This window comes from Macrobrachium nipponense, chromosome 26, assembly GCF_015104395.2.
Source record: "Macrobrachium nipponense isolate FS-2020 chromosome 26, ASM1510439v2, whole genome shotgun sequence".
NCBI lineage: Eukaryota > Metazoa > Arthropoda > Malacostraca > Decapoda > Palaemonidae > Macrobrachium > Macrobrachium nipponense.
In genome coordinates, this window is record NC_087215.1 from 34,107,822 (window position 1) to 34,126,927 (window position 19,106).

General features: G+C 42.7%; 1 protein-coding gene across 1 annotated transcript in view; it reads right to left on the reverse strand.

Annotated features, from left to right (window-relative positions):
* Positions 1-18,873, reverse strand: part of LOC135200173 (zinc finger protein 514-like) — a 76,195-nt gene extending 57,322 nt beyond the window's left edge. The window contains exon 1 of the mRNA XM_064228533.1: positions 18,744-18,873. The gene's annotated coding sequence lies outside the window, so the exon portion shown is untranslated. The remainder of the gene's footprint in view (positions 1-18,743) is intronic.
* Positions 18,874-19,106: the final 233 nt, after the last annotated feature.

Here is a 19,106-nt window from a genome sequence, read left to right on the forward strand (position 1 = left end):
AAGAAGGTCCTCCTGGAGGTTGAGCTCTTTCTCTGCCCTTAGAGCCACGCCAAGAACCTCTCCCGCGTTTCAAAGGGTGAGCACCAGAGGATGAAGGAAGAGGCACCAGCAACCTGAGATGTACTCTGGAAAAAAAGAGCCAGAAGGAGGTTGTTGGGCTGGAGCAGAAGGTACAGATCTGTCCTAAACTTACGCTTACTCCTTGAAGGAACGGGAGGAAGACCAGAGGAAAAACAAAAAGCTCTTGATAAGGCCCAGTGAGCTTGGGAAGAGGCATCATCTTGATGTTCCTTCAAAACCTCAGAAAGCACAGAAAATATCGAAAAGGAAATCGCCAAAAGGAGAAGAGGACACAGACGGGTTCTCTGAATCTCCGATACAGAGGAGGGTTAACTGCGACAAATACAGGTTACGCCTTAGTGAAACAAGAAAGGCCTGCATTGAAGCAGCAAGCTCGTTCTGATGTACAGAAGCGATTGAAATGGTATTGAGCAGAATTCTCAAAAGAGGAGCATCAGGAGGAACAAACTCGGAGTCCTTGATATACATTAAAAGCCCTCCGAGGACCCCACATATTGAAGAATTGAGCTTCTTGTAAGGAGCTCATAACAGACTCCATAGCAATAAAATCTTCAATTGAGACAGAGACCGAAGCACCTTAGAAGGCAAGGGTTGACTTGAAAGTCGGACAAATCATGATTTGGCTTGGGGGGTGCGAGAAGAATGAAGAATCATCCGCCACCTGGTAAACTCCTCTCCGGTGTCGTAGAAGAGAAGAGAGCTTCCTCTTCCCTTCCCCGATCACCTTCGAAAGTTTCTTAGCGCAACGTCCGCCCTCACTCTCGCGAACCTCTGGGCAAAGGGGAAAACGTAAAAATTCCCCGTGACCGGGAAGGACCGTCAAGAAAAATCCCTTCTGTATACAACGAGGCGGAGGCTGCTTCTGCTCTTTAGGCCTCGCCTGAGGAAGAAAACTCAAAATTAAATAAAAAAGTTTCTTGAATTCTACATCATGACATCCATTCGAGGAAACATCAATATCACACGAATCCGCGTCATCATCATCATCATCGTATCAGATCCTAACTTAGAAACTTCCCCTGAAGTAAAATCCTGACGACTAGCTATCTTAGGTCTGACACTAATATCCCTCCCCCCTTCTCCTAAATAAGCGCCCTTTGGCACTGTTACGGGACTAACAGGGGACACGTTGGGTAAGATTCGTTAGGCACCTCCCGCCCGGACCGGATCCCCCTAGGCCTTCGCCACGACGGGTTCACAAGCCGGGGGGGGTATCTGTCGCAACCGTTACCCATGGTGCTGTCGACAGGTACCTGACGAGGAGCTGAAAATGAATCTAAAAGTGTGTTAGACATTCTAGTAAAGGCTTCTTGAAAATTCTCTGACAGATTGTTAAACTTAGCTGAAATATCTCTATCTAGACTAAGCTGTAATTTCTTAAAATTCTGTTCCAGGTAGTTTCCATTGCCAAAATCTTCGAATCTACATCAGAAATAACTTCATAATTACCGGTTGTACAGGGGGCAAAAGCATCAATTAATTCGGAATCGGAGTGTACGATACTGAAACGAAGAGCCAGAATCATGAGCGCCCAAGTCAAAGAATTCGTTAGATACAGTTCTAGCAATCGATTTCTTTTTCTCCTTAACAGATCTTTTACGCTGCAAGATTGTTTGGCGTTTCATATAAGCAGTCATATCCTCGTCAGACCAGGGCTACATACGTCACAACGAGAAGTCAAGTCACAAAAACCTGTCCACGACAAGAGCTACAAATGTCATGGGGTTCATACTCCCTGCTACTCATCCATTGTCCCACAAACCGGGCAGTTCCTGATGTTGCTGGCAGAAGGAAGGCATCGTAATTTCTTGGTAATCCATTGTAGAATTGGACAGGTCAGTAGTTTCCGGGTCGCGCAAAAGTTCGTAATTTAATAGAACCGACAACAGAAATCAAAGTTAATTCACTATTTCGTGATGTAATGCGTGAGTGTAATTCATATAAAGTCTCATTTAACAAATAATGAAAGCTTTAAAGCACAAAAATGTTAAGGAAATTTATAAAGAGCTGGCCGTGATGTAAACAACACGGGCGCTCGTTAACAACTGATTTGAGGGAAGGTTTTCGTATCTGTCAACGACAGTGTTGCAACTGGCGGACAGAATAGGAGGTAACAGGGTTGCCAATGTGGTAAATTTTGGTGCGGTTTTTGGGGATTTAGGGCTAGATAAATTATATAAGTAATGTTTATAATAGTAATCTTCGGTCGTGATCAGGCTCAGCGGGACTGGCTGAGGAATCTAGAAGAATGGGACTGCATCAACACAAGGTGCAGGCCTTTAAGAGCGCCTTTACCATATTTGTGGTGGACGGAGAGACCCCAACTCCGTTCACCACAAAAGTGTCAGAACTGACACTACAAGCCGCGATGAGGGACGAGCCGATGCCTCAGCTCTGGGAAACGGAGCCCACGTCACTCCTTCTACCAGGTATGGAAGATCTTTGGGCAGATCTTCCAGCCACCTTCACAGTAGGAAAGCTGAAGCCGGATTGTGCGATAACACAATTCAGCGAGAAGCTTCCCAGGCTCCCGGATAACCTTATCCAAGCGGAGTTTGATGCAAGAACAAGGCTAGGCAGGTCCCTCAACACGCTTGTGATGACAGAGGTTTTGGCTATTACGTATGCTAACGAGCCTCTATTCAAAACTCATAGCCAGTCACATTTTACACACCGTACAATGTGACTTGTTACGACTTGTGTAGTGGCAAGGCGTCGTAATTGCAGAAAAACACGTTCTGCAAGAAGCAACAATTCGTCACGAGCCTAAAACAAGTTGCTGGCGGCTTCGATCTGGGGAGCCGATCTATTCCCAGAATCAGTCGTCAACTCAGTTCAATACGAGGCCACAAGACTCAACCAGAGTCTTAGAGTACGTTGGGCCTCTCAGCTAAAAGGAAGTCGGACCTGGCTTCCTCAGCCAGGAAACCCAAAAAGCCTAGGAAATTCCAGCCTTTCCAGGCTACCCAGCAGCAACAAATTGTTCGGGCGGTACCAGTCCCACAAGTGGGCTCAGCCTTCCACATCAAAAGCCCAGCCTCAACAGGAAATTCTGCTCTTGACTCCCCAAGGCCAAGCCTCCACTTCTTACGCTGTCTCCCCAACCTTCAACCCAGTGTTTGAAGGCCAAGCTTTCCAACCTTTTAATAGGTTTGGTAGAGGCAGCAGAGCCAGGGGTGCATTTCACTAGAGAGGAGGCGGAAGAGCAACCAGCCGCGGCAAACACGTGCGTGGAGGACGCGGATCTCGACCGGCCCCTACCCAGTGAGAACTCTCGGGTAGGAGGGAGACTGTTCCTTTATCGTCACAGATGGGGGTTCAGCACCTGGGCACAGAGGCATTGTGTCCAAAGGCTTTTTTTTAGGGTGGAGTTGGACCAAAGGTCCTCCTCCATCCAAGACCTCCTATCAACATCCAACAATGGAATTGATGGAGTATGCCCAAGAGCTCCTTCAGAAAGGAGTAGTGTCAAATTGTAAAGCTTTAAAGTTTTCAAGGTCGCTTGTTCAGCGTGCCAAAGAAAGGCTCAACCAAACGCAAGAATAATTCTAGATTGTCCCGTCTAAACTTATTCATTCGCTGCGACAAGTTCAAGATGCTGGACTATCTCGCGGGTGCGGAACCCTTACTTCCCCGTGGGGCTGTCACCACCTCTATCGATCTTACAGACGCATACTATCATATCCCAGTGGCAAGACACTTCCGCCCGTACCTAGGTTTCAGGCTAGGAAACCAAGCATTCTCCTTCAAGGTAATGCCCTCTGGTCTAAACGTAGCCCCCAGGATATTTACGAAGGTAGCAGAGACAGTAGTTCAACAACTCAGGTCTCTGGGGATAATGGGAGTTGCGTATCTGGACGATTGGCTCGTTTGGGCAACAAGCATCGAAGAATGCCACAAAGCAATGATCAAAGTAATACAGTTTCTGGAACATCTAGGGTTCCAGATAAACAAGGACCGAGTCCAGGCTAACACCGGACTCCCGCTTTCAGTGGGATTTACTAATCTCCCACACTCTGTCAATTCCGTCATCCAAAAGAAAAGAAATAGCCAAAGCAACCAGGCAATTTCTCAAGTGCAAACAGACATCCAGGAGAAGCCAGGAACGAATCCTAGGCTCTCTTCAATTTGCCTCAGTAACAGACGTTCTGCTGAAGGCAAGACTAAAAGACATAAACCGTGTCTAGCGCTCGAGAGCAAACAACAAGTCCCAGGACAAATTGTCAGCTATCCCGGCGATACTTCGCAAACGTCTCCGCCCTTGGGCGGAGGTCAAGAATCTATCCAAGTCAATCCCTCTCCAGTTCCCTCCTCCGGCGTTAGGCATCCATACGGATGCTTCACTAAGCGGCTGGGGAGGGTACTCTCAGTACAAAAAAGTACAAGGGACTTGGTCCCTTCCATTCTGCCAACTCCACATCAACGTGCTGGAAGCTATGGCGGTATTCCTCACTCTGAAAAGACTTCTACCAGCCAAGGGATCTCACATCAAGCTGGTATTGGACAGTGCATCAACAGAGGAGGCTCCAAATCAAGCCATGTGAACCATGTCATGATAGCCATATTCTCCCTGGCATCCAAGCACAAGTGGCACCCGTCCTCCACTCACCTGGCGGGAGTGAAGAACGTGATAGCAGATGCTCTATCTCGCTCAGTCCCTCTAGAGTCAGAGTGGTCTCTGGACAGACGCTCATTCAATTGGATCTGCCAACAGATCCCAGGACCCCAGGTAGATCTGTTTGCCACAGAGTTGAACCACAAGCTCCCCTGCTATGTGGCTCCCAACCTGGACCCTCTGGCTTATGCCACGGATGCAATGGCCACGGATTGGAACCAATGGAAGAAGATCTACGTCTTTCCTCCAGTGAATCTTCTTGCTGAAAGTTCTGAACAAACTCAGGACTTTCAAAGGACAAGTAGCACTAGTAGCCCCCAATTGGCCCAAGAGCAACTGGTTCCCACTCCTGCTGGAATTGGGTCTCCGACCTCAACGGATTCCCAATCCCAAACTATCTCAAGTAGTGCAAACGAAGACTGTGTTCGCTTCCTCAGGAATTCTCAAAACCCTAACTTTATGGACTTCATGAAGTTCGCAGCTAAGAGGGATGCAAATATCGATCCTCAAAACATCCTATTTCCTAGAATCGGAATAAGAGAATCGACCCTTCGTCAATATGACTCAGCCGTTAAGAAACTAGCCAAATTTCTGAGGGAGACCAAATCTCAAACCATGACTACCAACCGTGGCTATTTCCTTCTTCAGATCATTATTTGAAAAAGGTTTAGCAGCCAGTACTATTACTACCACCAAATCAGCTCTATAGAAAATATTCCAGTATGGTTTTAAAATAGATCTAACAGACTCCTATTTTTCATCTATTCCTAGAGCTTGTGCTAGACTTAGACCAACAGAAAGGCCTACCTCAGTGTCATGGTTCTTAAATGATGTTCTCAAACTGGCCTCAGATACTGATAACAACTCATGTGATTCTTACCCTCCTGAGGAAAACATTATTTCTCCTAAGTCTAGCCTCAGGAGCTAGGGTATCTGAACTGTCGGCTCTTTCTAGAGACTCAGGTCATGTAGAATTTCTCCCATCAGGAGAAGCTCTTCTCTCTCCACATCGTCAATTTTTGGCTAAGAATGAGGACCCATCAATGAGATGGGCCCCTTGGAAGATCCTCCCTCTTCCTCAAGACCTCTCTTTATGCCCAGTTAACTGCCTTACGTTGCATACCTCACCAGGACAGCCATGACGTCCTCTGTGTCCGTTATTTATAAGGGAAAAAGGTGGTACCATTTCCTTAAAAGGTATTAGGCAACAGATTTTATACTTTATTAAACAAGCCAACCCAAACTCATTCCCCAAAGTCCATGACATTAGGGCAGTAGCTACTTCGATCAACTATTTTCAACATATGAAATTTGACGATCTGAAAAAGTATACAGGCTGGAAATCTCCAACAGTATTTAAACGTCACTACCTTAAGTCCTTAGAAGCCCTCAAATTCCCAGCAGTGGCAGCAGGAAACACAGTTTCCCCTGACACTGCTTAAGTGTTTTAGTTATTTAAAGATCCAGATCTCCTTTCTACCTGCCTCACTGACATCCATCCTGAAATTCTACCAGTGTCCCTTTTTGATGCTTTAGCTGCCAAAAGGGCACTTATTGTGATGTTTTCCTTATTTTTATGCTAGGATTATCACTACTTGTAATACTAATCTGTTAATTATGTCTAGTTTAAGTTTAATATAAGTTATATTAAGTTAAGTAATTTAAGTGTGTATTTATAATCTTGTAGTTTTAAGTTTCTTAGATTATAATACTTTAATGATTGATTGCATTTTATTTCTCCTATTCATTTTATTTTCTCTCCAAGCTTGTGACCATTTCTCTGGTACTAATTCACAAAGCGACACGGGCTGAGCCCAGAAAAGGGATTTTGACGAAGAAAAATCTATTTCTGGGCAAGGGCCCGTGCGCCCAAAAAAAAATCGCAGTGAAACCCACCCTTCTTTATACCCACCCGTGGTCACAAGCTTGACATCCTAACTCCAAGGATGACCACCCCCCCAGAGGCGCTCGTGATGGCGTCGGGAGCGCTAGTAGTAGTAGTAGTGGGTGCAGGCCTTGCATCGGCCCTCTCAAGTAGGGGGATCTTGTAGAAGGACGGATCTAAATGGTAAGAGACCCATGGTAGTGGTTTCACTCGCCCCAGAAACCATACCGACACCTTTTATATATAAGGTGAGCGAGTCAGAATACTCTGACATTCCATTTTAGCTTTTTTCTCTGGTAATGTTAGCGATATTTACCCTAGAAATGTGTGCTAATAGATTTTTCCTTTGTCAAAATCCCTTATTTATTCCTGCAAATATAGTTTCAGGTATGTTCACTCACTTTGCAACTGATAATTTAGATTTCTCTGAATGTACACTTGATGGCTCTAGTATGCATATGACAAGCATGGTTATGTACCAGCCAGGGTTACTTAAATACAGTCCATTCTGTAAAGAAGTTGAAGCGTGAGCTGTTCCCAGTAAAGGCCAACAGCATGATACTGGAATTCTTGCAGGGCTCACAATCAGATACCCCAAGTATTAATCTCTGCTCGAAGTTACTCCGACTTTGTCCTAGTAAACTTCTTGAGTTAGAAGTTGATTGCCTGGATGGAAAGTGTTTCATGCTATGCTGAATCATAAACACATTCCAGTTATAGTAATTGGGCACTGCCCCTTCATACCCAATTCACCAACTCAACCAGCAGTTGTAGCAGAAGCAGTGAAAATATGAATGAAAACCAGCAAAAAGTTAGGGAGGAGACAAACTGTTATTACCCAAGATGAACCTAGTATTTATGAGTTTATTTACACACTCCGCAAAAATGCACCAGATGAATATGAAAACCCAATTCTTAGGCTAGGTGGCTTCCATTTATTAACAAACTATCTAAGAACAATAGGCAAGGTTATGTATGGTTCAGGTTTGAAAGAACTGTTTGTCTCCAGCAATGTACTGAAAGGTGGCACAGCAGAAAAAGTCCTCTCTGGTAAAGGTTACTATCAAGCAATTAACGTCCACGTGCTTGTGTATGAGGCGCTGGAAGCCCTTAGGTTTGATGCATTTAAACATTGGGTGATTGAAGAAGGAATCAGTATGGATGTAATGGCAGAAATGTCTGACTTAATGTCCTCACTGGGAAGGGAACTAAAAGAGGGTACTCCCATAATGCAAATAGTGCGCACAAACTTCAAAAACTTCTCCGATATTTTCAAATTTTTATAGACCAGTTTGAATCTTGTAAAAAGTACAGCAAGACCTACCAGTTTTGGTGTAATTACTTACATATGATAGAAATCCTACCGTCATACATTCATGCAGAGGAGTGATGAATGGCAGGAGCACTTATCAGCAACTGCAGAAATGGCTGAGTATATAGCAGCTGCTGATCATACCAAATATGTTAAAGCAGTAATGTGTTATCTACATGAAATGGGCAATCTTCAAACTGAGGCTCCTGATATTTATGAGGCATTTGAACGTGGATACTTACTGTGAAAAGATCTTCTGGAGAATTTAATGCAATCTGGACAGATACGGCACTGGAATGTTCACAGAACTGTGATGCAAAAGGTAGGCCTGGTCAAGCAGGATTAAAGGGAATAACAATGAAAAAGAATCCACAAACCCAGTGGTTTAAGACTCTACCATTTTCAGCTGCAATATCAACTTCAATTCGGGTGATGGCACATATGCATAACCAAGATGAGTTTCATTACGAAGACAGCTGTGCAACAAAGAAAAGACAATGTAATCACGTGATCACATTATATCAGCCATTGAGAGTGGCCAGATTGTTAACCCATTTGTATATGGCTAAAAGCATCTTGTCTCCATGGCTGATGGCAGTGTGGCAACAGAACAAATCAGTGATGATTTACTCAAGTAAAAAAAAAACATGGAAAAAAAGCATTAGCTGAGTTTATGAGTATGTACTGGTAAAGTTAGAAACTTAATCTTCCCATATTCAAAGCTATACCACTGTGCACAATGACAATAACACAAAAGAGAGGGTAAATGAACTTGTAAATGAGATAGTGTACTTGAAACGAATGGTGATGGAACTAGAAAGAGATGGTCACTCTGTGGAACTGAAGGAAGTTTTGAACCCTGAATTGCACAACTACCTTCCAGCTATTGCCTCTATGAACGCATCATGTAATAGGATTGTACTAAGAACAGGGAATAAATCACCCCTTTTAGGAATGTTGAAAAAAACGTACAATCTGACAGAGTGGCCTCCATATATAGCAGAATGGAAGAGCAAGTCTGGCATTGTGGTGGATGCAATGGCACTGGTACTTTCATATAAGCCATTAAACAATGAGCAAGGAGATACATATGCCTGCCATATCCTTAGTGCTGTTGTGAGAGGAACAAGTTATAGTGAAATACACGTTAGCAGATAGGTATGATGAGAACATGGGAAGTGGAATCAGTTTGAAAGATGCCAGTGGATGTTAGGATACACGAGGACATTCACAAATGGAGTATAGTATCAGCAGTAGTCATGTCATAAGAAATTGGGATGGCAACCTTTTAAGTAACATGATTAAAGCTAATTTGTTACAATTTTTTTATGAACAGTAGTCAAATCTGGCCCATATCATTCCAGATGGCATAGCTGTAGTCTTGACTGGTGGGTTTGAAAATAATCAAGAGGTTAGAATAGTGAGAAACAGAAATATAAGTCTTAAGGAAAAGGACAAGGATAATGATATCGTGAATTTGGTATCATCCACACAAAAAGAAGCTGACACCCGTTTATTCAAGTCTACAGCAGCCTGTACCCACGTGGGATGTTCAAGAGTTGTAATTAAGGCATCTGACTCAGACATTGTGGTGATAAGTGTATATGTATATAATTACTCAACACCAGGAGGCTTGAAGGAGCTATACATGCAAACAATAGACTATTTCATCCCTATTCATCAGATCATTGATGTCATAGATGCTGATGAGGCGAGGATGCTTCCCTTAGTACAGAGGTACCTCGAGATACCAAAGGCTCAACTTACGAAAAACTCGAGATACGAAAGCCAATACGAAAAATTTAATGGCTCTACATACGAAAAGTTTTCAAGATACGAAAGGTTTCTGAAAGTCCGAGATTCGCCCGGATAACAATTTTGAAAATCGCGCCGCGCGCAGCAATCTTAGTACTAGTAGACTCGCCACCATCCTCCTGCTCTCCCATTGGTTCCTGATGCTAGTCGCGGCCATGAAATCCTTCTCTCCTATTGGCCAGCGTCCCTCCCATCATGCATCTACTATGTACACGTGGTGGCGTGCTTCGGCAACTCGGTACCAGCATTGTTATAGTATGCACGCAGTATTCATTTTTGGGATCGTCAATGTGTACGTTATTTAAAAAAAAAAGTGACCAAGATCTCTCACATGGGATAAGTGATCAAGGTCTCTCTCATGGGATAACTGGAAACTTTGCAAGGTTGGTAGAATATCCACTCCCTGCTGAACAGAGGGTGTAGACCAATTATTTACAACATGCATACCAGTACGTATAATCAAGGCACTCCAGTTTATGTTGAAGGTCAGCAGCCGAACATTCAGTACCCCAATCAGTTGCAGAGAGAGCATTTGGTTGAACAGCGTTTTGATGGACACCAGGCCAACAGAGTCATGAGGTGCAAAAAAGAACCAAGTGATAAAATCAGAAAGTTGAAATTCTGTAAAAAAAAAAAAAAAAAGAGGCAGAAATTAAAGCCACTTTTCATAAAGTGCAATCATTGTAGAAGACCCCCCCCGAAAAGGCTCACACAGGAACATTGTGTACATATATTTTTTAAAGTGTACGTACGTACATTTGTACAAAAAAAAAAAAAAAAAAACGGCAGAAATTAAGCCGTTTTTCATAAGTGCAATCATTTGTAGAAGACACCCCCGAAAGGCTCACACAGGAACATTGTGAAAAGTAGGCAGAAGCAATCTTCCTTGGATAGTTACGTATGTACGTAGCCTCACTCGAAAGGTAAGCTTCCACATTTTACGTACAGTATACGTATTTCTTGTTACCATGTATGTACACTAATATACATTTTATTTACAGGTTATATTTGCATTTTTTTTATTAATTTAGGTATTGAATGGTCCAAATTGTTGTAGTATTTCATTGTTTATAGGTCAATTTAGCTTTATTATGAAATTTACTGGGGTGTTTTTGGAGGGCTTGGAACGGATTAGCCATTTTACATGTAAAATGTGTTCCAAGATACAAAAAACTCATGATACGAAGGCCGTCTCGGAACGGATTAATTTCGTATCTCGAGGTATCACTGTAATATATAACTTTTTTTTGTAAATTGGGAGGAAGAGTTGTTTTGTATATGATAAAAGCAGTTTAAATGTAAATCTATTTCATTCTACTATATACTGTCTCAAAGCACATTGCCTCATGGTTATCTTACCAAATTATTAAGTGGTTACTTGAACATAGGGGGAAACACCGCAGTGGATCCATCGTCATCATGTGGATCAGTCTTATTCACTCGATATTTAATTGGTGGAACAAGAATACAATGACATATTTAAGCATATTATTTGTAAGATTGAAGTTTCGTCGACATAATGTGGTACATGAAAGGGCCATACGAACTAAAATAGGCAGGTGAGGTCTTCGTAAAATATGTTTCCAAGGCAGTTTTTAAATCCAAAATGGCGTCCACTGACTCAGGTGCCGTTCGTAACCACAAAGGATCCAACATCTTTCCCAGCCTCCTCAGCACTCATTTGAACAATGTTAGCGTATATATGTAACGTTAATCTTTCTTACTCAAGATTGCAGTTGTAATCAGCACAATAAAACAACATTTTGTTGCCTACATTAGTGAAAGTATGAACCTTCTTATTCCCGGGGTCATGATTTGAACTGAAATTCATTTTTACCTTGTAATCGGTGGTTTTATCCTTACTGCCATCACAACTGAAACTCCACAGTGCTTATTTGATTGTAATTATACATGCTTTGGTCTTAATTCACTCCAAATTGCACTTGAACTACGTTGCGGTTCCTGGTTCCTAAGCGCTCACTCCACAAACACAGTTGCAGGCAGCGCACGAGTACATGGTTTATGAGGTGCAAAGCTTTATTCCCTTAATTGTTTACTTTACTCATTATTCTGATTAACTTTACTTTGTTACTTGAAAATGTTTATTTAATTCATGTCTATTATTCCTTTTTTGCAAACAAATTAACCCCAAAAAATTACAGATATTTCTAAAGTAGATATACAAGCAGACAGCAAAATGACTCATCATTGGCAATTTAGTAGAACTTCACACATACGCAGATGCATTTACAACCTGTTTTCATGAATTCTAGTTGTCATAGTAATGCAATAATGATAAAATTGCTGTAATATGAATATGTACTACAAATAGATACGCTAATTTCACTTATTTCCCCGGTTTTGTGTAAGTCTTATACCCAGTTTGGAGGGTAAACACATACCAGTTGGCAACACTGATAACAGTAGAAGAGCGCGAACAACGCCGTAGTACTGTTCACGGCAAAATTGTTGATATTTGAGTCAGGAATCTATTTACTTTTCCAACAACGAATGATATTGTTAGAATACAATAAAGTTTTGTACATACTTACCCGGCAGATATATACTTAGCTTATGTCTCTGACGTCCGACAGAAATTCGAATTTCGCGGCACACGCTGCAGGTAGGTCAGGTGATCTACCCCCTGCCGCTGGGTGGCAGGAATAGGAACCATTCCCGTTCTAGAACCAGATTTTCTCTTCCACCTGTCTCCTGAGGGGAGGCTGGGTGGGCCATTCATCGTATATATCTGCCGGGTAAGTATGTACAAAACTTATTGTATTCTAACAATATCATTTTTGTACATGCAACTTCCCCGCAGATATATACTTAGCTGATTGACACCCTTGGTGGTGGGTGGGGGGGGGGTAAGAGACAACTATTTACTGAATAGACAGGTAAACAACATACGTTGTAGGTAATAAATAAATAAAACCTTGGTTCCTACTTGTTCAGGCGGAAGATTCCATGGCTAATGCCTAGGAATCTGCTTCGCCTCAAGAGCCTCAGCGAGGATGTGGACCTATGCTAAGAGGTTCTTATGGCGCCTGGCTGGCTTCTAGAGCCTGGCTGGCGCTTCGCGCCTGGCTTGGCTCCTCCACACTTGCTGGAGCTTCGAGCTTGGAAGAGTCTCTAGGCTGTCTGGCGATGTCCACATCGGACACTCTTATATCTGTCCGATTTGTTCGCCTCTGGCGCATTTGCGCCAGGTTGGAGGCCCGCTCCTTCTCAGTATCCGACCATGACAGAGTTCCTTGGAACTGTCCGCCTCTGGCGTTTTTTCACCTGTATTGGCATTTGGCGCCTGGCTGGCGCTACATTGTCCGAGAGTCCTGAACAACCACATAGTCTATCAGGAGACTGGAGAAAGGTGGAAGAAATTCTTCCCCTTTGAGCTTTTGGCCCCTGGCAAGGGGAGGTGATTGTAGTCAGCTACATCCAGTAGACGACAGGATATCTAACAATACGAGAGAGAAGAGTCTTCCTCCGAGGAGGATCCTTCGTGAATACTTCCTTTGCTAACGAGATCTCTTCTTACATGTTGATGAGTTTCCTCGTTGCAGAATCTTCCCTATCCTTGCCCGAAGGAAGGGAAGGAGTCTGGAAGTCGAAGGAGACTCCGAGCTGAAATTGGGGCAGAACCCTGATTTCTAGCTCTTATTGTATCCTTCTGAATACCTTCTGGGAAGCATTTCGAGCCCTCATCGCACCCCGAAGACTCTGTAGGCAAAACGTTTAAACCATCTCTTCTTCTGCCTGGGCAACGAAACTTCTATCTGAAAGCGTTGCGTCAGGAATAGAGGGTTTTAGTTCTTTTGCCAGACATACTATGCTGGCAAGAACCCATTGCCGAGTCTCCATTGAATCTGATGCGAGATTCCAATGCACAAAAAATTCACTTGTCTTCTTGGTCGTTTAGGGCTAAGAGAAACAAAGAATTCCTTCATAAACTTTCTCAAAGAAGTTTGATGAGGAGCAGTTCCATTTTGTCGGAACACGGAATCTGTGGCCACAAAAAGCCCCCCCCCCCTCCCATTCGAAGTACATGATATCCTACTCTTGTCGTATTGCGGTATCGTATAAGATCCCGAAGATCTTAATCCTCTGTTATCTCTAATTCCCCTTGTAGAGACAGAGTATAGCCTTTTACTGCGTTCTTTGATAGCAGATATATACCTAGGTGATTCTTCCCTCTGAAAGTGAAGAAAGAACCTCGCTATGTGGTTCACAAAGGTATCGGAAGAGGACAGTTTCCTCATTCCATCTAGCACGATCTGCAGCAATTCTATGTCTTAGCCATGACTATTGTCATTTACCTTGAAAAATCCTCTCATTCATGTCCACTTCTGGTCAGTCTGCACACGGACAGATTCAGAATGGAGAGGTTTTTCAGGTCTATTTATAATAGATTCTGATAGAATATCCAGATACTCTTGGAAAAGCCTTACGAAATATGCTATGAGAAGAACGACTTCTGTGAATCCAACCTCTCTAAGGCCAAAATGAGGCATTCATCCTCTCTTCCTTTGATGCCCATTTATCTTAATACCTGTTAAGAATTTATAACTAGGGGAAAAAAGACTAAAGTTTATTCTCCTTCTTTAAATTAAAGATGTCGTATATTGCTACCTCTCTTGGTTCGAGGAAGGAGAAGGCAGTCTATAGGAAGCCTGTTCGTCTTCTACCTTGCGAAGAGATCTATGAAGAAGACTTTCCGCAGGTTCTCAAAACTCTTTTCAATAAATGTTAGACATACGTTAACAGTTATTATCTTCGATCGAGAAGGTTCTCACGGACATGCAAAATCTTGCATCGAACCTCTTAAGGATCGTTACGTTCCGTGTCTGTTCCCAAATAGGTTCTCTTTTGTTAACGCGAACAGGGGCGAAAAAGAGATTCTCGATGCTCTGTGCGATATTAGAGTCGTGGAATTGGCCTAAGTGATTAAAATAAATCATTTCATCATTCCTTGTAAGCGACCCCTTTCCGATTAAATGGGTAACGAAATCAGGAACGAATCTTGTCGTTACCGAGCCTCCGAGAGGCTACTGGTTTGTTTGTTTGTTTGTATGGTGTTTTTTACGTGACTTCCGAACCACGTCGAGAGTGAACTTCTATCACCAGAAATCCACATCTCTCACTCCTCAATGGAATGGCCGAGAATCGAACCCGCGACCACCGAGGTGAGAAGCAACACCAAACCAACCACTACTGGACTCTTAGGTTAATAACTCGCTAAAACGAGAACATATCTTGGATGGTGCTTCTGGCGCATTGCGCCAGGCTGGCGCTTCCTTCTAGTTCTTTTAAGGTTATGTGCCAGAACATCTCTGCCTTTATGGTACCCGACATCCTTCACGTGTTAATTCCGTTCTTAGTAGGAAAACTTTTATATACAATTCTAAAAAGGTTGTGCGCGTTTCTCGAAAAGATGAGAGAATTATATTATATTGTGCTCTGCCGTATTAGAATCCTTTATAATACTGTCACATTGTGGTAAACAGCATTAATCTAGGAAACCTTTGTAAGGATACTAGGAATTCTGTAGTTAACCTCGGTATGTGCATAAGACTTGACCATACCGTAGTCTTAAAGTGAATTCTCTTCTACTACATTCATCTTCTCACTAAGCATGTACTCTAATAAGCCATGCTTTCGTAAGGATGAGAGCATCATATAATATATAGAGTTCCGCTGCGTTAGAATCCTTTAATAATGTTACCTACGGTAAACAGCATTGAAATGTTGTAATATCTTTCTTATTGAAAGCTCCTTAGCAAAAGGCAGACAATACTTTATTTATGTTTGCTTAATTATCCCCTCAATCCGAGGCTAAAACCGCGATTGTAGGGGAGAGACACGGTTAGTTATTCCATCCCGCAGGAGAGAGACATGTAACCAACCACTCATGACCGACACCTACATTTTACTGCGTTGGTCTCTAAGGCGCGAATCGCGATAGCAGTCTCCGTTAGCTGTCTGGCCTTACTCTTCCAGAGTTGCCAGCTACTCCATTAAATAAAGGAATCTTATAAAATTATTATCAAACTTCAGGAAGTTCTTATTAATGGTTCATATTTTAAGCGAAACAGACTTCGATAAATCTAGAAGCTAAGTAGGTGTTGTCTTAACAATCCCTTTAAGCGTAGTCCTTCCTAGGAAAATTCCTGGTAGGATACTGGTAATTGAGTTGCTCAGCAAAGAAGTAACTACGGTATGTGCTTATGATTTGCCGTATCGTATTCTCATACAGCAGATACTCTACTACCTTCTCCCTGCCGAGGCAGATAGAGAAAAGAAAAATTTTTACTGTCTTCGTTCTTTTCGTTAATAGAACGATAGAAAGAATATATATATCTCCTTAAGGAAGGAAGTTAATCCAGGAACTCTTTAAATCTTCGTGATTTCCTCATAAATCGCGGAAGAGACAGAATTCCTGTTATCTGTAGGGTTTACGGAAGGAAGTAGATATTTCCTATCCGCCATCATACCCAACATCGATGAGATTCTTATAAGAAAAACTCCCAAAGCTCTTGCCTCTTCATAACGAGGGAAGAGCATGAATGAAGGAGAGAGTCCGCATTGAGAGGAACTGCCAAACACAGGAGTCTTCTGAATAATGAAAAAATGGCTTCTCTTAGTATCAGAATCCTTCTGACAAAAGCGACGGCCGCCTGTGCGACATCTTGCACCTTTGCCAGGGGAAAGTTGCTCAAGTTAAAACTCAAAGAGGAGCCTCGCGACTGACCTCTCTCTCATAAGAAGATTTGGAATATTCTGGCGCCTGGATAGTTCCGCGCGCCTGGAATGTTCCGCACGCTAGAAAGGAGACTCGCTCCTGGAACGTTCCGCTTGCGTGGAAGGTCCCGTGCGCCCTGATAGTTCCGAGCGCCTACTAGACCCATTTTAGAAAGAGCCTCTTGCCCGGCCCGGAAAACGTTCAATGGAAGGATCGTTCTGATTGCCACTGTACTATAAGGCTCCTTGCTCTAGCCGTCTGTTTTTCTGGCGCAATTTGCGCCAGGCTGGCGCTTCGTCTCTTTGAAGGCGCCTTGCGCCAAGAAAAATTTTCTAGAACGCGGCTCGCGTTTGGTTGTTGAAGGTAACCGCGGCTCGCGCTAGTCTGTTTTCTGGAACGCGGCTCGCTGCTGGCTGTTGGAACGTGGCTCACGCTAGCTTGCTGGAACGCGGCTTCCTGGCTGGCTCTTGCTCAGTGTTCTCTTAGTTTTCAGAGAACGCGCTAGATCATCCAAACTCCAAACATATACATTCTTCGTCTTTTCGGATGCAAGATGAAGAGACGCACTTTTTTAAGGATGCCTTTTCAATGGCTATCCTTGGCAGTCTGGGACGCTCTACAGAAACCTGCCGAGGGGACGCCTGACCGGTGGGGATTCTCTGAAACCTCCTTACGGCTTTCGACATTCCTTCTCCCCTGGGCTTGGGAGCTTGAAAGAGGTCAAGGCGTGAGAGCGAGACAGAGCCGATCAGACGCACCCTCCACTGCAATGGGGAACACTATAATCACTTCTTACCTTTTAATAGCTCGCATTTTGAGCCACAATCCTTGTCTTCAAATTGCAATTATGAATTTGAAGTTTCTGCGAAGTAAGAAGGTGATGAGGATGCAACACTACTAGTACTGTTAATACTCTAATTGCTCGTTAGTACGAGTATCCAAAAAACTTTTAAAAGAAACGTATCTAGTTACATGCTTTTCTGACTCCCTAAAGTAGGAAGTCAGTATATTTCCTCAATCAATTCTAACCACTTATTACACGATTAATTAATAATAAATATAATATTTCCCTTTCTTGCAAACTATGTGAGTGTCTACCGAAAATTTCGGTAGTTACACGTCATATAATTTCTTCAAAATTTTCGAAGCCAAATTCATTAAAAAGTTAATAAAGGCGTATGCCGAACCAAAGACCCAGTACTTCCCTGCAAAAGACAGCCCAAGAAGATCGATGGCGATGAAAAACGAAAATCAAGTCAGGAGGTAGCAACAACATATGTTGACACTACCGCGACAGAGAAAATCTGGTTCTAGAACGGGAATGGTTCCTATTCCTGCCACCCAGCGGCAGGGGGTAGATCACCTGACCTACCTGCAGCGTGTGCCGCGAAATTCTAATTTCTGTCGGACGTCAGAGACATAAGCTAAGTATATATCTGCCGGGGAAGTTGCATGTACAAAATTTCAAATTAATAACCACGAATATGTAAAACATTTATGCAATTCATGACCTTATACTGCTGTTTAACTATTGATTTAAATAATTGTCTAGTGCACGCTTCTTCTTCTTCTTCTTCAACCAAAAAATCGTAGTTTCCTTAGATAAGTCGTAGTTGGTGTTTTTGTTTACGATTTTTGTGAAGAATGTGCCCCAGCTTGTATGGGTACAAGTGGTGTGCGGATTTAGCACATGGAATGGGAAGTTTATCACAACAAGTGACTCCACAAACATCGAGATGGCGTCAATCTTCTAAATATTCGGAGTTTCATTAACCTCTGTTTAAACTTAAAATATGACCATAATTTCTAACTTTGAAAGAAAATACCTTGGAGAAAATAATTAGGTACTTCGAAAGGATAGTAAAGGTCTCGAGGTCTTGCTCTCACCACCAACAACTTGTGACTGGTGGCCAACTTCGGTGTCAGGCTGCGTTAAAGTACTTTTTCAGAGGGTGGATCCACACGCGTGGAAACTGGATCCGCTCGCTAGTCCAGTCAGTTCTTCCCCCAGCAGATTAACCGAGTACTAACCAGTGCTACTGAGATAGATTTATACTATATGGCAATATCGAGATGTTCGAAAGGTCAGATTTTCAAAAGCCGTCCCGATTATGGTGTGGGACACAGTACCTAATCTATCATAATAATGCATAAACTCATAAGGTAAATCTCAATTTTGGTGACTGGCTCCTCGACTAAAGTTCTTCTTCTTCAGATGGTTTGGGGCTTCATCTTCTCCCAATAAGAGGCCCATTACCATACTACTTCAAAGTCTTAAATAAAGATCGTGTCTTACCTTTTAAGTCGACCACAAATCAAGCCTTTGTTGACCTCTTTCGACGAGAATCTAGTAGTAGTAGTAGTGGGTGGGATATGCCTTTGAAACGGCTCCCTTGCTTCTTTTATTCCTCCTTTGTTTGTGTTTGAGCGTCTTCTCTCTGAAATACCAAATTTCTTTTATAAAATATTTCCTATTCTCCACTTCCTCCCTCAGTAGATCTACCAATAAGAGTATATTTGCTACTAATTCCTCTTTAAAACTATATCTATTTCTAATTTCATTGTATGCTGGACAGTAAAGTAAGAAATGTTCTAAATTTTCATTTTGTTCCTCACTGTATAAACATTTTGTATCTTCTCCTTTTATCCTATTTCTGTC